General features: G+C 37.0%; 1 protein-coding gene across 1 annotated transcript in view; it reads left to right on the forward strand.

The window, feature by feature from the left end:
• Positions 1 to 3,057: 3,057 nt before the first annotated feature.
• Positions 3,058 to 12,233, forward strand: part of LOC148953655 (adenylate cyclase type 5-like) — a 244,088-nt gene continuing 234,912 nt past the window's right edge. The window contains exon 1 of the mRNA XM_089087272.1: positions 3,058 to 3,081. The gene's annotated coding sequence lies outside the window, so the exon portion shown is untranslated. The remainder of the gene's footprint in view (positions 3,082 to 12,233) is intronic.

A 12,233-nucleotide genomic window follows, 5' to 3' on the forward strand; every position in this document is an offset into this window, starting at 1 on the left:
ACATCGTTATTATATGCCCTCAGGGCATAACTTAAAACCCTTTTCCTGAGGGTTGTGGGGGATTGTTCTCCTCAAAAACAAATTTTCTATATGGATATCAACTACGCTAAACAAAATGTCCATCTCGAAATTTTGATTGGATGTGTTTGGGGGAGTGATGGGCGTTGGGGGGGGGGGCTAGTTGCCCTCTACTCACTTTCGACCATTAAAAAGGGCACTAGCCACTCCAATTTCTAATCGAATGAGCCTTTTTCGAAGTTTCTACGACGACTCCTTCAATACGAAGTGCCCGGCTGTAGAAAAAAAAACACATTGTGCCCACATCGTTCTTTACTTATCGTTCTTCTTTACTGACTATGATTGTTCAAGACACATAAAGTTTTCAAACGCAATTTACTCAGCAGGCCTTAAACTTTTACAGTTGGGGAAGGGGGCAGTAGCCAAATTCTTATTTGTAGTGATTTTTTTTCGTTTTCAAGTTTGATTTGAATATTAAATTTAAGCTTTAATCGTTGAAAGATTTATTTATCTAATTATACCTGTCACTATCGTAAATTTTTTAGCTTTGACTGTTTATTTAATTACGGTTCGTTGCGGGTTTCATTTATTCTTTAATAGTAATTAAATAAAAAAAACAAGTTTTTTTTAACTGAAAGTAAGGAGCGACCTTAAAACTTAAAACGAACAGAAATTATTCCGTATATGGAAGGGACTCTCCCCCCCCTCAATACCTCACTCTTTACGCTAAAGTTTTTAATTTTTTTAAAAAATAAAGTTGTATGACAGATTCAAACCTTAGCGTAAACAGCGAAGTAATGAGAGGGGGGACAGCCCCTTTCATATATGAAATAATTTCTGTTCGTTTTATGTTTTATTGTCGCTCCTTACTTTCAGTTAAAAAAAACTTACTTTTTATATTTAATTTCTGAATGTTTTTGAGTTAATGCAGCTTTGATTTTGGCTCACCGTACATGAATAATTAAAACGAAATTCGCACATTAATTTTCTTTTTTTGGCTAAATGGCTTTCTCGAAATTTTTTCTGACGTGACTTACGAATTAACTTACGTAACGAATTTCTATATTCGTATGTTTTATTATGTATATTAGGGAGTTTGCCCCCTAGTCGATACCTTGCTCTTTACGCTAAAGTTCGAATTTTGTTCGAATCACAAACCCTGAATCACTAAGGCAAGTTAATTAGAATAGATAGCTCTTTTGAAAGTACTAAAAAAAACTTTAGCGAAAAGGGCGAGGTATTGACTAGGGGGCAAACCCCCTCATATACGTAATAATTTCTGTTTGTTTTAAGTTTTAATGTTGCTCTTTACTTTCAGTTGAAAAAACTAGTTTTTTTAAATTTAATTTCTGATTGTTTTTTTAATAATGCTGGGAAATCAGGCATCCCTGATTATATGAAATGTCCCTTCCCCCAAGGAAACTTCCTCCATGGAAGGATCCTCCCCCTTAACCCCCTCCTCCAAGATCCCCCTCCCCCATCATAAGAAAATCCCTCCTGAAACGTCTTTATACTTCCCATTAGCCCGGGCTATTGGTAAACAAGGGGCTAAACTACTAACTTGCTCTTCGTTCCCTAACAACTCTGGGGGATTAGGTCATTCTCAAAGAGATATTTATTAAATTTTCGGCTGCGCTGGAATAAATGCTTCTTTCAAATTTTTGGTCGGGCGACTTTGGGAAAAAATGAGCGTGGAAGGGGGCCAAGTTACCCTCCAATTTTTTTGGTCACTTAAAAAGGGAACTAGAACTTTTAATTTCTGTTCAAATGAGCCCTCTTATTTGAAATCAGCATAAAATATGATTCTATTGATGTATCTATGGGTATCAAAATTCGGGTTTTTAGAGTTTTGGTTACTATTGAGCCGGGTTGCTCCTTGCTTACAGTTCGTTACCACGAACAGTTTGACTTCTGGTCGTTTTGAGTTCGAATCATTATAGAAATTTATTTCTGCTGATCTTAGATTTAATATGGCTCTTTATTTTTCTTTGAAAAATATCTTTTTCGGAAATATTTTTTAATTAAATGTTGAAAAAATCCCAAATGAGTCATTTTGACATAACCGGCATAATTTGAAAATTAAAATGTAAGATATTATTTATTGGGCTTTGATGATGGAGCATAAGCTTTTCTTGTAGGCTAGTCTCTTTTGTTGCTCTTAGGCTTGTAGACTAGTCTCTTTTTTGGGCCAACCGTCTCTGGCTAAACAGAAAGCACGGCTGGGGTGGAAAGGTGTCATAAAGAAAGAGTTAAGGGAAGCGGAAACCTCCTGGGAGGGTGTAAAGAGAGAGGCTTTGAATAAATTGGAAGGGAGGAGGAGCGTGCGTAGCTGTGTTTGACTCAGTTTGCTTGGTGCTGCGGTAAGTTATAAGTAGTAGTAGCAGTCGTTTTATCATGTTGATGAATTCAATACTTATGTTTGTCACACCCAAAGTTACGAGCTCTGCTCTCCGTTGAGGTGTGTTATGATTTTGTACTACGTACCGAGTTGAGCCACCAAATTCATTAATTCATTGATTCATAATAGTCTTATGGGTGACCTTTCTATGAAGATGAACTACCACGTCATTTTCTACTTTGCTGATTTCCTTAGCACCAAAATTAGGAATCAGCATCCCAATTTTAGATACCTTAAAATATCTTGGTCGTGGGCTGCCACCCTGACTTTAGATTCAATAGGACATGACCCAGGTAGGAAAAACCAACTTAAGCTTCACTGGTGTTTCTGTTCTTCGCATGTGTTTGGTCTAGCTTTAATTTTGGCCATTATTCACTGTATATGATTTGGCACCTCTTCTTCTTGTAAAATAACTAATTTGGCACAGAATATTCCTGACAGCTTTTCCTAATGGAATAAGGAAATTAGATATTATTTATTCATTTACCGATAAACAAATTCATTAATCTTTGCCTTTATTAAAGCGTTATTTTCCCGACTTTTTCCATCTTCCAGAGATGGTTTGATGCGGGCAAGCGCGGAAAGGTCGATGAGGGCTCTATCCTCACAAGAACAGTAGTTTCCCATCATAACAGGTGACACTTGGATCAGAGATTTCCTCAGTGGTAAGCCTAGAATTGATTTTTATAGGCTACTATATCACTGTGATCAGGATGAGATAAAGACAATGTGGGTCTGTAGGCTAATGAAATTATAGATCCCCCTTATAAAGAAGATATTCGTTGAAATTATCTAAGTAAACGTATAAGGGATCCTGAATGGAGACCCCTTATTTTAGATGGAGGAGAGTGAGAATCGTTCAAATTGAGCCTTAATTATAGGTTTTAGATTGAAAACCGTTGAATCTTGTAGTAATTAAATAAGGGGTTCAAATAGGGCCATTTTTCGAGGTGGGGTAGATCATAAACCTGAACTAAATCAAGAATTAGGAGTTTTATTTCAAGTTCGATACTTGGTAGCACAAATAACAAAGAAAATAACATTAGTTCTATTTAAAAGACCATTGCTAAGGATAGTCACACATACTATTCTGACCGACGGTATATAAAAAATTAAACTGTACAAAAAGATGGCACGATCCCAACTTTGTTTTATGGAGCAACGTTTTATGTAGGCTACGTTTTATGAATGTAGGATGACAGACTCCCGAAGATCGTGGATTTTGGCCCTCTATGTGCAACCCAGTGGAAAATGGGCTATTCCCGAAGGGGTCGGAAGAAGTCATAGGGAAGGATGAAAAAGAAACTGAAACTTCATGGGAGTGGGTGAAGAGAAAAGCTTTGAATGGATTGGGACGAAGGAAAAGCGAGTGTAGCTGTGTTGGCCTCGGGTGGCTTTCTAGTGCGGTGAGTTGTTATTAGTAATAGTAATTATGTGTTTATTTTAAATGTATTTTAGTACAATGGGTGCTATAGTATGTTTTTTTGTGATCCAAGAAGAAAAAATTGAATGGATTGGGCCGAAGGAAAAGCGTATGTAGCTGTGTTGGCCTTGGGTGGCTTTCTAGTGCAGTGAATTGTTAGTAGTAGTGATAGTAGTAACAAACCTTTCAACACATTTTATTTTTAAACCAGCTTGGTTTTTACTTTCAATCTTTCATCCCAATGTGACCTTATGTTTCGTATTTTTTTTTCTTGGATCAGAAAAAAAATACTATAGCACACATTGTACTAAAATACATTTAAAATAAAACACATAATGAAGCATAGAAATGTTGTAAATATAAAAATAATATTTGAAAGCATTTTATGATTTAAAAACAACTGAATGGATTGGGCCGAAGGAAAAGCGTATGTAGCTGTGTTGGCCTCGGGTGGCTTTCTAGTGCGGTGAGTTGTTATTAGTAATAGTAATTATGTGTTTATTTTAAATGTATTTTAGTACAATGGCTGCTATAGTATGTTTTTTCTGATCCAAGAAGAAAAAATTGAATGGATTGGGCCGAAGGAAAAGCGTCTGTAGCTGTGTTGGCCTCGGGTGGCTTTCTAGTGCAGTGAATTGTTAGTAGTAGTGATAGTAGTAACAAACCTTTCAACACATTTTATTTTTAAACCAGCTTGGTTTTTACTTTCAATCTTTCATCCCAACGTGACCTTATGTTTCGTATTTTTTTTTCTTGGATCAGAAAAAAAATACTATAGCACACATTGTACTAAAATACATTTAAAATAAAGCACATAATTAAATATAGAAATGTTATAAATATAAAAATAATATTTGGAAGTATTTTATGATTTAAAAACAACTAGAGCACTGCAGGTGTTTTATGCTGTTGCTTATGTGTGATCTTTTGGGCCCGAGTAATGAAGAAAAGAAAAAATTCATAAACTGTTTATAAAATCAATACTGGATAAACAAAAAATCACTAAAAGTTCTAACCTACTGAAGCAGCATTTTTATTATAATTTTCAAATCTTGATACTTCAAGATTAAGTGCTGTAACACAACAACAATGTCAAAAAATTACAAAATCCTTCATCACAAAAAGAAAGTTTTCAAGTCATTACATTCTACATGTAAACCCATTGTTTCTTTACGGTAGTAACATTCGAAGGGTAAATTCAAACCTGATGAATTTTATATATTTCTTGTCGGCATAGAAAAGACACTCGTTTTATATATAATATATGTCATTCAGGTTCTATTTCCAAATTTGTTTTCTATTGCAAAGGGTGTTCCATAGTTAACGCTCTTTACCATACACGTTTTCAAAGATACGTTTCCGCACAAAATATAAGCAAAAACTGAAAATCAATTTGGCTAAAAATGAGTTCACCTGGAAGGTATTTTTTATGACTATAATCCTTCTAGAATCAGAGGCAACGCTGTAGCGTTGCCTATAGTAAAGGTCTTACGGCTCCAATGTTTTATTATTTATTTATTATTTTCTTTCCAGAGGCACTTCATATGGAAGGGGTCGTCGTAGAAACTTCATAGGGGGCTCATTCGATTGGAAATCGAGAGTTCTAGTGCACTTCTTAATAGTCGAAAATGATTCAAGGGCAAGTAGCCCCTCCACAAGCCCATAATTCCCCCAAACACATCCAATCAAAATTTTGAGATAGCCATTTTGTTCAGCGTAGTTGATTTCCTGATAGAAAATATATTTTTGAGGAGGACACTCCCCCACAACCCTTAGGGCAAGGGTTTTAAGTTATGCCCTGGGGGCATATAAGGTTTTTATAGAAGGCGTTGTCATAGAAACTTCAAAAAAGGCTCATTCGATTTGAAATTCAAAGGGATAGTGCCCTTTTTAATAGTCGAAAATGATTGGAGGGCAACTAGCCCCCCCATGCCCATCATTCCCCCAAACACATCCAATCAAAATTTTTGAGATAGCCATTTTGTTCAGCGTAGTTGATTTCCAGATTAAAAATATGTTTTTGAGGAGGACACTCCCCCACAACCCTTAGGGCAAGGGTTTTAAGTTTTGCCCTGGGGGTATATAAGGTTTTTATAGAAACCGGTGTCGTAGAAACTTTAAAAAAGGCTCATTCGATTGGAAATTCAAAGGGCTATTGCCCTTTTTAATAGTCGAAAGTGATTGGAGGGCAACTAGCCCCCCTCCCCCCATGGCTCTCAGTCCCCCAATCACATCGAATCAAAATTTTGAGATAGCCATTTTGTTCAGCGTAGTTTATTTTCAGATAGAAAATATATTTTTGAGGAGGACACTCCCCCACAACCCTCAAGGTAAGGGTTTTAAGTTATACCCTGGGGGCATACAAGGTTTTTTATAGAAGGCGGTGTCGTATAAACTTCAAAAAAGGCTCATTCGATTGGAAATTCAAAGGGCTAGTGCACTTTTTAATAGTCAAAAGTGATGTGAGGGCAACTAACCCCCCTCTCACGCCCACCTTTTCCCCAAACACATCCAATCAACATTTTGAGACAGCCATGTTATTAAACGTAGTTTTAAGTTCTAGAAATTAGGTCTTTGAGGATGACAACACCACCACAGCCCTCAGGGCAAGGGTCGTAAGTTATGCCCTGGGGCATATAAGGTTTTGTATAGACAACATTGTCGTATAAACTTAAGGAAGTGCTCATTTGATTGAAAATTGAAAGTTCTAGTTCAATTTTTAAGCGTCAAAAGATATTGGAGGGTAACCCCAATATCTTTGGGGAGGGAGCTTCCCCCCAAACCCTATTTTCCCAAATGCATCCAATAAAAATTTTAAGATAGCTATTTTGTTAAAAATAGTTCAAAGATCAAACAACAAAAATCCGGTGTTGACCCAACCCACCAGGGCGTGGAAGCAGGCGTTGTAAGTTATGCCCTGGGGGCACATATGGTTCTTATGGAATAGATTCTCCTATGGAAATCAAAGAGAGCTAACTCCATTTGAAATTGAAAGTTTTAGCTCACTTATTAAAATTAAAATGAGATCAGAGGGTACATAGCCCCCCCCTCCACGCCCTTTTTTCCTCAAACCTATCCGATAAGAACTTTGAGATAGCTTTTTTTTTCAATAGTTCAAAGACCATATAAAGAAAACTCAGGGGTCAACACAGCCCCCCAGGGCCCGAGGAAAGGTGTTTTAAGCTATGCCCTTGGGGAATAATGGTTCTTATTGAAGAGATGCTCGTAAAAAATTCAGAGTTGGCTCATATGGTTGGAAATTGAAAGTTCTAGCTAAGTTTTTTCAAGTCAAAAGATATTGGAGGGCAACTAGCACCCCACGCCCCTTTTCCCCAAATGTATCCAATAAAAATTTTGAGATAGGTATTAAGTTACAAATTTTTCAAAAGTCAGATAGCAAAGTCTCAGGTGTCGTCAAAACCCACCAGGGTCCCGGGACAGCCGTTGTTAGATATGCCCTTGGCCAAATATGGTTCTTGTAAAAGGGATACTCATATTTACTTTATAGATGACTCATTAGACTGAAAATTGATAGTTCGAGCTCATTTTTTAATATTCAAAAGAGATCCGAGGGCAGCTATTCCCCAACCCATTTGATGAAAGTTTTGAGATAGACATTTTGTTAAAAATAGTTCAAAGGTCGGAAAAGAAAAAATCCGGTGTCAATAGAAACCCCAGGGCACAGAGAAGGGCGTTCTAAGTTATGCCCTAAGGGCATGTATGGTTCTTATGAAAGGGATGGTCGTATAAACTTCATACAGGGCTCATTTGATTTGAAATTGAAAGTTTTAGTTCACTTTTTAAGAGTCTAGAGAGTTAAACTAGCCCCCCCCCCACGCTCTTTTTTCCCCAAACTCGTCTGCTACAAATTTTGAGATAGCCAGTGTTTTGAAAATTGTTCAAAAATTAGATAACAAAACGCCCCTCCCCCCCCCCCCAGAGCCCAGGGAATAGGCGTTGTGAGTGTTGTCCTGGGGGCATATATGGTATGAAAGGGATGCTTGTATAAACTTCAGAGGGGGCTCATTTGGTTGGAAATTTAAAGTTCTAGTTCAATTTTTAAGAGTCAAAAGATGTCCGAGGGCAACCAGCCCCTCCCCCAAACATCCATTTTCCTTAAGCCCATCCGATAAAATTTTTATAATACCCATTTCATTAAAAATAGTTCAAAGGTTAGATAACAAAAATACGGAACCCACCAGGGCCCGAAGGCAGGCGTTATGAGTAATGCTCTAGGGGCATATATAGTTCTTATGGAAGGAATGCTCGTATAAACTTCTGAGAGCGCTCCTTTGACTGGAAATTGAAAGTTCTTGTTCACTTTTTAAGAGGCAAAAGAGAGTGGAGGGCAACTAGCCCCCCCCCCCTCTACGCCCTAAATACATCAGATAAAAATTTTTAGATAGAAAATTTTTTAAAACTAGTTCAAAGTTCTGTTAACAAAAAACTCCGGTGTCGACACAGCCCCCCAGGGTCCGAAGGTAGGCGTTGTAAGTTATGCCCTGAGGGCCTATATGGTTGTTATGGAAGGGATGCTCGTATGAACTTCCTAGAGGGCTCATTTGTATGGATATTGAAAGTTGTAATTCACTTTTTAAGAGTCAAAAGTGATTGGAGGGCAGCTAGCCTCCTCTTACACTCCATTAATTTTTTTCCCAGAGGTACCTCATATAGAAGGGGTCGTCGTATAAACTTCAAAGGGGGAACATTCGATTGAAGGTCAAGAGTCTAGTGGCCTTTTTAAGAGTCAAAAGTGATCGGAGGGTAACCGCCCACCCCAATTTGAGTTAGTCATTTTGTTAAAAATAGTTCAAAGATCATATAACAAAAACTCCTTTACGTATGGTCATTTCATTAAAAATAGTTCAAAGGTCAGATAAGAAAACTAATCTGTCGACACACCCCCCCCCCTCGAGGGCCGAGGCAGGCGTTGTAAGTTTTGCTCTGGTGGCATATATGGTTCTTATGGAATGTATGCTCGTATAAACTTCAGAATGGAATTTAAAAGTTGTAGTTCATGTTCTCAGAGTGAAAAAAGATCGGAGGGCAACTAGCCCTTCCCGCTCTCCACGCCTTTCGGTGTATTGGATGGACAAACCCATCCGATAAAAATGTCAGGTGACCATTTTGTTAAAAAGAGTTCAACCATCAGATATTAAAACTCCAGGGTCGAAACAACCCCCCAGGGCCCAGGGAGAGGCGTTGTAAGTTATACTCTGGGTATATATGGCTATTATAGAAGGGATACTCGTATAAACTTCAGAGAGGGCTCATTTGATTGAAAATAGAAAGTTCTAGTTTACTTTTAAAGAGTCAAAAGAGACCGAAGCTTAATATAGTCCCCCCACACCCTTTTTCCCCAAACCCATCCGATAAAAATTTTGAGATAGCAATTTTTTTTAAAATAGTTCAAACATCAGATAATAAAAAGTCCGAGGTTGACACAAACCGATTTTTTCACTTTGATATTGTTACTTTGATATCAGTTTGATACTTTGATGAATATTTGTTTATTTTTTTTTAAGTTTGATTTTGAAATAAGCAATTTTTAAAAACTGGAAATTTTTTGCAATAAAAAACGAACAAAAATTAATTAAAAAAAACTTTCCGAAAAATAAGTTTTTCAAAGAAAAGTAAAGGCCATTTTAAATTTAAGCTCAGAAGATACAAATACCTTTTAAAATTAAAACTCAAAACGACCAAAAATTACTATCAAAGAATAAATGAAACCCAAAACGAACAGAAATGAAATAAACAATCACAGCAAAAATATCCAACAAGTAATAATAATAATGAATAAATAGATCTTAAAGCGAGTAATGCTTAGATTGAATATGAAAATCAAGCTTAAAACGAAAAAAAAATATTTTCCTGTTGAAGTATAAATGAAACTTAAAACAAACAAAAATTAAATAAACAATCAATGCAAACAAGCATACAATAGATATTAATGTAAATTGATAAATAAATCTTAGAACGAGTGAAACTTAAATTGAATAAGCAAATCGAGCTTGAAACGACCAAAAATCACCACAAACAAGAGTTTGGGTATGACCTCCTTCTCTCACTGTTAAAGTCTAAAACCTACTGCGTCAATGGCCCTTTACTGAAAACCAATTTTATGACAAATATTTTCTTTTGTACTAATGTTGAAAATAAACATTAAAATTATAGTAGCATTTTGAACTGATGAGCTTTCAGCAATTAATATCATTATACATCAAATATTCAGTTTAATTTTTAGCTCTTTTTAAAGTTGTTAAAGACGATTATAGTTTCCCTACAAACAAGTGCTTGGATACTGCCTCCTTTCCTAACTGTAAACAAAAACCAAAAGCCTACTGCGTCATGGGCACTTAACTGAAAACGGATTATATTACAAATATTTTCTTTAGTAGTATCCATCTTTTGAATTCTGGGCCTTTATTTTCCTTCCGGTTTTTCTGGTAGGTAATTCTATTATACAGGTAATTACACTCTTTGCCAAGAGATTTACGCAATTAATTAAACCTGTATTATAAAACAAGCGCGTCTTGTTTCGAGTTTTAACGGACAAGTTTTTGAAAAGCAGACAGTTTTTTTTTTCTTGTTTAGAATTTGCAAAAAAGGGGTAATTAGTGAGTGGAAATTTTTTTAATGCATTTACAATCGGAGATGTTTGATTAACCTTTGCAAAAAAAAGGGGTAATGGGATTTGTGAATTGGAGGAGATGCCATGATTATGTACTGTATAATACACAAGTGATGTTTTGGAGCGTATTGTCAATTTAACGAGAAAATGACTGAAAAGTGTTTTGAGGGAGATGGGTTGCATGGAGGGTTGAGTTGCATGAGAGTTCAGTTAAAGGGGGTACAGTTACACGGGGGTTTCGGTTATACAGGGGTTCAGTTACAAGGGGGATTCAGCTGCATGGGGGTTGAGTTAAATGGGAATTGAGTTCCACGAGAGTAGTGCTTTGTCGTGGTTTAGCCGTGAGGTCCCTTACCACAACCCCAAAGGGCTCCGATACCCCCCACCCCACCCCGCACGAAACCCCCGCGCCTCCCACGGTGGCTATGCTCCCCCACGGGGCGTGGTTTTCCGTGTAAATTTTTACATCGCTTGCTTTTCAAAGTTCCGTTTGAAGGACTCTGTTGTTTTAAGCCAGTGTGATTTTTTCTTTACATGGTGTTCGTTCAAAAAAGCGAGAATTTCTGTTAAATAAATAATCCTTATATTTTTTCCGTTCAATTGAAGGCAAGGATTTCTGTTAAATAAATAATTGTTATACCTTTTAAAATGACTTCACGGGGGTTTGAGGGGGCTCTATTGTTTTAAGCCGTTTGATTTTTTCTTTACATGGTGTTCGTTCAAAAAGCGAGGATATTCCGTGTGATTTTTTTTGGGAAGTTTAATGAATTTATTAGTTACCGAGAGTTCAATGACTCCTCCCCTCAATGACTTCCAGGGGTTTTATGACTCCTCCTCACAATGAATTCAGATGGTTTTAGGACTCATCCCCCTAGCCATAACTCCATTCAACCTTGAGCGAAGATATAAAAGTTTGATGAAGTATTTTTCTGCTTAACAACTACATTAATAACTTCCAAGATGATTGGACTTATTTTTTAATTTCATTGGGAATGAAAAGTAGAAGTCTAAAATAAAGAACAAGGTATTTCGGAGGGGGGTAGCTAACTTCATATACGGGATAATTTCAATTCTTCTTATTTTTTAACTATGATCATTAGTTGTAGTTGAAAATGCTTATTTTTTAATTTAATTGGGAATGAAAAGTCAAAGTGCCAGAATGGTTGAAATCCACTAGCTCAGTATTGGGGTCTTAGTCCACCAGCCTGAATGGTGGAAATCCACTGGCTCAGTATTGAGGTCTCAGTCCACCAGCCTGAATGGTCGAAATTCACTAGCTCAGAATTGAGGTCTCAGTCGACCAGCCTGAATTGTGGAAATTCACTAGCTCAGAATTGGGGTCTTAGTCCACCAGCCTGAACTATTGAAATTCACTAGCTTAGAATTAGGGTCTTAGTCAGTGTTCAGATTGGAGCGTTGGGGTTCGACTATCAGGGCTTTATTTGTCAAGACCTGAATACTAAGTGATGGACATGAGCTCGATTGGGACCCCATTGTGAAAACGGAAAACAAAAACAAAAAATATATTGTTGATATGTGTGTAGAGCATGGCATGGTTACCGCTAGGGCAACAGTCTAACTGTTGACGGTTTTAGGTATCCGTGAATAAGTTCTAAGGCGAGAGTGGAAATTGGGACAAATTTTTGGAGGTGCCCACCTCACCTGCTCAGAGTCTCAGGCAAGTGACCCCAAATTTGAAAAAGTGGAAATTGGCTCAGATTTTCTAAACTGAGCTGAGACAATGAATAGATACTATTGGGAAA

Source organism: Artemia sp. Qi Xiang Cuo, chromosome 3 (assembly GCF_049724085.1).
Source record: "Artemia sp. Qi Xiang Cuo chromosome 3, ASM4972408v1, whole genome shotgun sequence".
NCBI classification, from domain to species: domain Eukaryota; kingdom Metazoa; phylum Arthropoda; class Branchiopoda; order Anostraca; family Artemiidae; genus Artemia; species Artemia sp. Qi Xiang Cuo.